General features: G+C 32.8%; 1 pseudogene; it reads left to right on the top strand.

Moving 5' to 3' along the window:
* The first annotated feature begins 253 nt into the window (after positions 1-253).
* LOC129297791 (cysteine-rich receptor-like protein kinase 10) lies at positions 254-3,776 on the top strand (annotated as a pseudogene).
* Positions 3,777-6,965: the final 3,189 nt, after the last annotated feature.

Below are 6,965 nucleotides of genomic sequence, written 5' to 3'. Positions count from 1 at the left end.
AAATTGATTCTAATTAAATTATTTAAATATTTTTAATTCTGTTAAAATCAATTTAAAAAAAAAGTATCCAAACACATTGCGTTATAACATAATCAATTATGATTAAAATCTATCACTTAATTAATTATTTTCATAATCTATTATACCCAACTGAAATCCAAAGGACCCAAAGTAAAATAATAAATAAGCAAGTAATTGATCACCGCTGTAATCAACTAAAAATTCTATATCTATCTTACACCTCATTATAGCAATAACTAAAAATCATTCTTTCTCCAGCAAGCACAATGATTGCTATCTTCTTCTTCGTCGTCATCTTCAGCGCCACCGAATCAGCCGCCTCTGTATTCAACGATGTCAACTGCACAACCAACATCACTTTCACTCCTAACGGCACCTTCCAGAGCAACCTCGCCGCCCTCCTCTCCTCCCTCTCATCCAACGCCACCGACGGCACCAGATTCTTCAACACCACCATCGCCGGCAACGGCGAAGCAAACACCGTATACGGCCTCTTCATGTGCCGCGGCGATGTGCCGTATCCACTGTGCAGCGAGTGCGTGAACTTCGCCACCCAAAGGATAAGCTCGTCGTGTCCTTTAGCCAAAGAAGCCATCATCTGGTACAACGAGTGCTTGCTGCGATATTCGGATAGGCTTATCTTCTCTTCCATGGAAGAATGGCCTAGATATCAGATCAAGATTCCGTTAGGCGATCCGGTGCTTTTGCGAACTCGTCGATTTTACGAGACGTTGGGATCTATTTTGAACAATCTGATAGATGGAGCAGCTGAGGCTCTTGGAAGATCCAATTCCAAGTACGGTGTTCAGCAAGGTGACGCATCGGCCAACACGACGCTGTATGGCCTTGCACAGTGCACGCCGGACTTAGCCGCCGGCTACTGTAGGCGGTGTGTCAGGGATGCGATAGCGGAGATTACGACGTCGTGTTGTGGAGGTAGCATTGGACAAAGTGTAATGTTTCCCAGTTGCATTGTTCGCTATGAAACGTATCCATTTTATCAGCATTCCGGAACGTCGACGCCCACGCCGACGGCGGCTAACGGTCAGCGTCTAAACTTTTGCCTTTCAACTTCAAAGCTTGTATAATCTGGCTCAAAAAATATATAAAAAATAAAAATTAATATATATATTAATAATGACTAAGTGATTTGGATTTTGGATCAATATTAATAAAAACCAAAAGAGTTCGATCAGTGTATTTGGTTCGGTAATAGAATTACTGAGTAGATAAATTGTTTTTTTTTAAGAGGTGTTTCCAAAATTAAATTTTATTTGTACAAGATTTAAGAGGTATATATGAAGTTTCAGATGCATTCATCATTACTATTTGATTTTGACATCTTAACTAACTATTCTTAATTTAGTAGCAAAAGTTTAGGCTGTTTGCATAAAATTCTTAGAGTCGTCTGTATAATATCAATATAAAGAAATAAAATCACCGAAGTCTAAAATATTACCATCAGTGTCCCTCTTGTCTAGTTCGTCAATATAATTAATTAATACTGGTTTTAATTTGATTAACGGCCTCAACCCCAGATAAAATAATTAATACTAAATTAGAAGATGCGGTAGGCAAGGGATCACATGATATAATTAAGCAGATTTTAAATTAATTTATCCCCACTTCCTTTTCCACCAACTCCAAACTTCAACTCCATTATCATGTATTTATTAACATTTATATGCTAATGGATGCTGAAAGGTAACTTTCCATAACAAAGGTTATATTAAATTATTAATCAAAAAATGACATGTTAAACAAGTTTTTAAAGAATTATAATATCATGGAATATTATAAAATCTATAAACTCAACATATTTATTTCGACGCTGGATAATTAAAATAAAGAATGTGCTTTAGTTGCTATAAGAGCAAGACAGCCCAAAACATGATTGCAGAGAAGCCAAAAGTGTCACATTATTTAAAATGTTCTTGTCAGTCAATGGCATCCTGTGTGAATGCTGATAGATCCTTGCAGGAAAAAGCAATAAATTGCGAACACAAATGATTGCGATTCTTGTCCCCTCGATTATTCTTGTTCTGGTGGTGATACTCGTTTTGTGCTACTACATGGTACCCACAAATTCGAAGAAGAAATCACAAAGGGCCATTGATGTTTCAGAAAACTGTAAGAAATTATAATACCTTTTATATACGATTAATTAATGTTTCAGGTTAATAGAAAATTAAGGCCTTTAATTAGATTTTGCATAACCTGGATTCTTACGCATGTATCTGATTTAACATTTTACAGTTGGGGTTGAAATTATTACCACAATGGATTCCTTGCAAATTGACATGGCTACAATTAAAGTAGCCACAAACAATTTTTCTGAAGGGAGCAGGATAGGCAAAGGTGGATTTGGAGTAGTTTATAAGGTGATAATTGTGACAGAAGATCATGCTTTTTTTTTTTTAGTTTTAAATTTCATGTCTTTGTTAACTGATGGCTTGAAGTTTTAGGGAATTCTTCCTAATGGCCAAGAGATAGCTGTGAAGAGATTGTCAAGAACTTCTACACAGGGAGTTGAAGAATTCAAAAATGAAGTTTTACTAATAGCCAAACTTCAACATAGAAATTTAGTGAGGCTGCTTGGATTCTGCCTTGAAGATGATGAGAAGATGCTTGTCTATGAATATGTGCCTAACAAGAGCCTTAATCACTTCCTATTTGGTACGTCGTTATTCCTAGCTGATTATTTAAAATATTTGCTGGTAGATTTTACTAACGCTTGCCAATTGATGACACATTTATCTTTAGATCCTTTGAAGCAAAGGGAATTAACTTGGGCCGAGCGTTTTAAAATTATAAAAGGAATTGCTCGAGGAATCTTATATTTGCATGAAGACTCACGTCTTAAAATCATACATCGTGATCTTAAACCAAGCAATGTTCTGTTAGATAGCAGTATGAGTCCAAAAATATCAGATTTTGGCATGGCAAGACTAATAACACTAGACCAAATTGAAGGGAGCACAAGTAGGATTGTTGGAACATAGTAAGTCTAAAATTATCTTATATATTCTCCTCCTTCTATGCTTTTATATTAAGAATTGTTTGAATACTAAACAAGTTACACATTTTTAGTGGATACATGTCTCCAGAATACGCAATGCACGGATACTTTTCTATAAAATCTGATGTCTTTAGTTTCGGAGTCATGATGCTGGAAATTATTAGTGGACAAAAGAATTCTTGTTCTTATGAATCATGTCGCATTGATGATCTCTTGAGCTATGTAAGTATTAATTTTATTTACCTTCTTTATATCTTCATATGTATAAAACTGAACTATATGTACAAAAGTCATAGAAAAAGAAGAGACAATTTTATTAAAATAAGTACATTTTTAACATTTATTCTAACTAATATAAATTGTTGCAGGCTTGGAGAAAATGGAGGGAGGAGTCAATAGAAGAATTGCTGGATCCAGCAGTGAAAGAATCTTATTCTCAACAAGAAGTGTTTAGGTGCATCCAGATTGGTTTATTGTGTGTTCAGGAAAATCCAGAAGATAGGCCTACAATGGGAAACATTGCTTCATATCTTAGCAGCGTTATAATCGAATTGCCATATCCTCTAGAGCCTGCATTTTTCATGCAGGGAAGAAGAAGAAGAAACCATGTTCAACATGACCCTAATTGGATCACTCTACCAACTACTCTGTCTCGTCATCCATTAATGAGATGTCTATAAGCAAATTTTTCCTCGATGATGACGACGACGACGACCACCACCAATTAGTTTGTTGATATACGTGAAGAAATTGTAACTATACAATATAATACTCGATTCTATATTTCTTGTTTACTTCGGGTAGTGGTATTTGTTATGTTGCTCGTAGTATTGATGTAATTTGATGTATTTTACTGACTGATTTATTTTTTGACAAGATATATATAAGCGATCAAGTTGATTTCTTTGTAATAAATTAATTAACTAATTGTATGGGAGAGATTTTTAATTATTTAGAAAAACAAGTAATAGATGAAACAATGTCAATTCCAAACAGAGAAACAATCTATCTCTTCAAATACCGATATATCCAAATGTCATTCCAAACAGAGAACTAATCTATCTCCTTCACAACAACAGATATATATATCCCTTCCAACTATTTGGAGTTATTTTCTTTCAAATATCTAATCATTGCTTAAGAAAGATGAGAGTCTTTTACTTTACATGGCTTACCTGAATTGGTACTTGAGAATGAATTATTTTCTCATAATTAAGGTTGATATTTACTTTCGGAATATCTATTATTATATTTTTGAAACATACAATCAAACTTTTGTAGCTACCCAACAATTCACTTGCAACGATAGCCGTGTTGACTGTGACTCTTCTTAGATGTCATGCATCGTCCATTATTCATTAAATTTTGTAATTACATGATTGATTGTTGACAAGGATTGGTCTAGTATAAACAATACCTAAAAACAAGAGCAAGTCATTATTCAATATTGATATGGAATTTTATCATGGTAAGTAATCAATAATTAGCTAGCTATTGCCCTTATAAATCTAGTTCTCGATATGGACTTGATTAAATTTTTGTACACCAAAATAGAAATTACTTAACAAATTAAATACAAATCATGCACATATACCAGCATAATCATAATACATCCTAAAATTTATAGACAAAGTAAGTGTCAACCACGTATAAATTAAAAAAAATCACAGGGAAATACAATTAACATTCATTTCAAAAACAATCTTAGCAAGAAAAAAACTATAACCATAGCCCAAGGACGCAAGAAAATCAAGTTGACGGCTTTGAAACAAGCTTCAAGAACTCATGATGATGGAACAAAGATAAACATGTTTGATAAATGCTTTTAGAAAAAATAGAGAGGAAACATCTTACTTTATATTATCCACAATTCATTGGAATCTTTTACAATTCCTCAAAACATTTTTCATATGCCTATTGCTAGGAACCCTTTCTATATGACTATCTAATTATATTAGATTTAAGTGTTGTCAACTCAATTTGAAATAACTCTCTTAAAAAACGTTTTCTACATTCACATAAACTCAGATGTTTATTAGGAAATTTAACAAATCCATATAAATGATGGGTTGAACATATAAAGGCTTAAACTAAAATGGATTCTTAATTCTGGCCCAAAACAATGGACTCATAGTCCAGTAGAACTGATGATAAGCTACAGTAAGCATTATTAGCCCATTCAAAGTAGCAAACTAAAATAGAATCCTAGCCCAAATAGATTCTGTTGATCCTTTACAACCAAACCAAAGGTTAAAAAAAAATTCAAACAAAAATTGTCCAAACAAGAAACAAAATGGAATCACAACTACAAGGCATGAAGTTTTCATCATCAATCTAGATTATACAAATAAAATTTGAATAGTTAACTTAATTTATTTTTTATTTGAGATGAATATTTATTTTCTTAGATATAAAATCTGAAATAAAGATAATTTCATGACCATCATTTTTTTAAAAAAATTATCATGTGAAAAGATGAAAATAAAAAATTTGAACTTTGAATTGCCCAGACTGAATTTGAATGATTTAAATCTAATTACAGTAATGAGCACACCTCATTGCTGCGCGATGAACACCAAACGAGGAATCAAAGAAGATACATATGCTAAAAATAAAGTAATGTTGTGACCCTTTACAAATCAACAACCGTCTTAACATTTTTTTTTTGGAAAAATGATATTCCAAGACCTATTAGGAGACACAGAATGACATTTTAGGACCACAAATTTTAAAATGCCGCAAAAGGACAAGATCCTTGACCTGGTAAACAAAAATATACTCACATTACATGATGAAAATGCCCATGGTGATTAACTGATCATATCCGATAAATCGCTTTCTTCTTCCATTAAGTCCCCTTCTTTTAAAATAAATAAATAAAGGCAATATTATTAAGGGTAAGACTTAAGTACTTGGTCTTATATACTTGATATACTTTTATTTAATCAAATAAAGACAAGTAAATTTTAGTGTATTAATAATATTAATAATAAGTGTTTATTATTAAAAAATAATCTATAAAAGATTCACATGTCTTAATTCAATGAAAGCAAGTATATTAAGCTAAGTTTATAAATTTTTATATATTATTAATGACATAAAAAATTATACACAAATGCCTTATAAAGAAAACTCTTTAAAGCCCCAAAACTAAGCAAATAAAATAGGGTTAGGGTTATTTTTGCCTATGTAAAAAGTCATTATGAGACCTTAACTCTACTTGAGATTAATTTTATTCCTTAATTTTGAAATTTAATCATTTGTTCTCCTATTGTTATTTTTCTATTAAGTGAGTCCAACATTTGATTTTTAAATATTTTTTTGAGTCGCACCATTTTGTATATTTTTTGTAATATAAAAAATACTCCTCTCTCTCCCCCTTTTATTCCCTTTCTCTCCCTAAAGGTCTTCTACTAGAGCTGATAATTTGGGCAGGCTAGACTTATTTAGGTCGAGTCAATTCGAGCCAGGTTTATTCATATCAGGGCTTAAAGTATCATACTCTTAAAAAAAACCCATATAGTCAAGTTTAAACCCTAACTTTTTTCAGGCAAGCTCATGTTTGCTGTCAAACTTAGCCTAAATTACTGACTCTACATGCATATAGAGCCGGTTAATTTTGGCAATCAAACTTATTTGGCCCTAGCTTAATTCGAGGTTGGTTGGAATTATTTATATCGGACTTAAAGTATCCTACCCTTTAAAAACACTCATATAGTCAAGCCTGACCCTATTTTTTTGCGAGTGGCCTATTGAGCATGGCCTTGAATTACCGGCTCTAATGTCTACTAAGATAGAGTAGACAACTTCCTTACCTTCAGAACATGGTGGAGTTGACAAGAAGGTTCACAAGAACCTTCTTGTTGAGGTCGACCCATTGGGAGGCCTAGGCATCATCATTGTAATGACCTCTATCATAAACCAA

This window comes from Prosopis cineraria, unplaced genomic scaffold (genome assembly GCF_029017545.1).
Source record: "Prosopis cineraria cultivar Desert tree isolate PC_DT_omini unplaced genomic scaffold, ASM2901754v1 PC612, whole genome shotgun sequence".
Classification (NCBI taxonomy): Eukaryota; Viridiplantae; Streptophyta; class Magnoliopsida; order Fabales; family Fabaceae; genus Prosopis; species Prosopis cineraria.
Note: the sequence above shows the minus strand (reverse complement) of the source record. Positions and strands in the feature narration are given on the sequence as shown.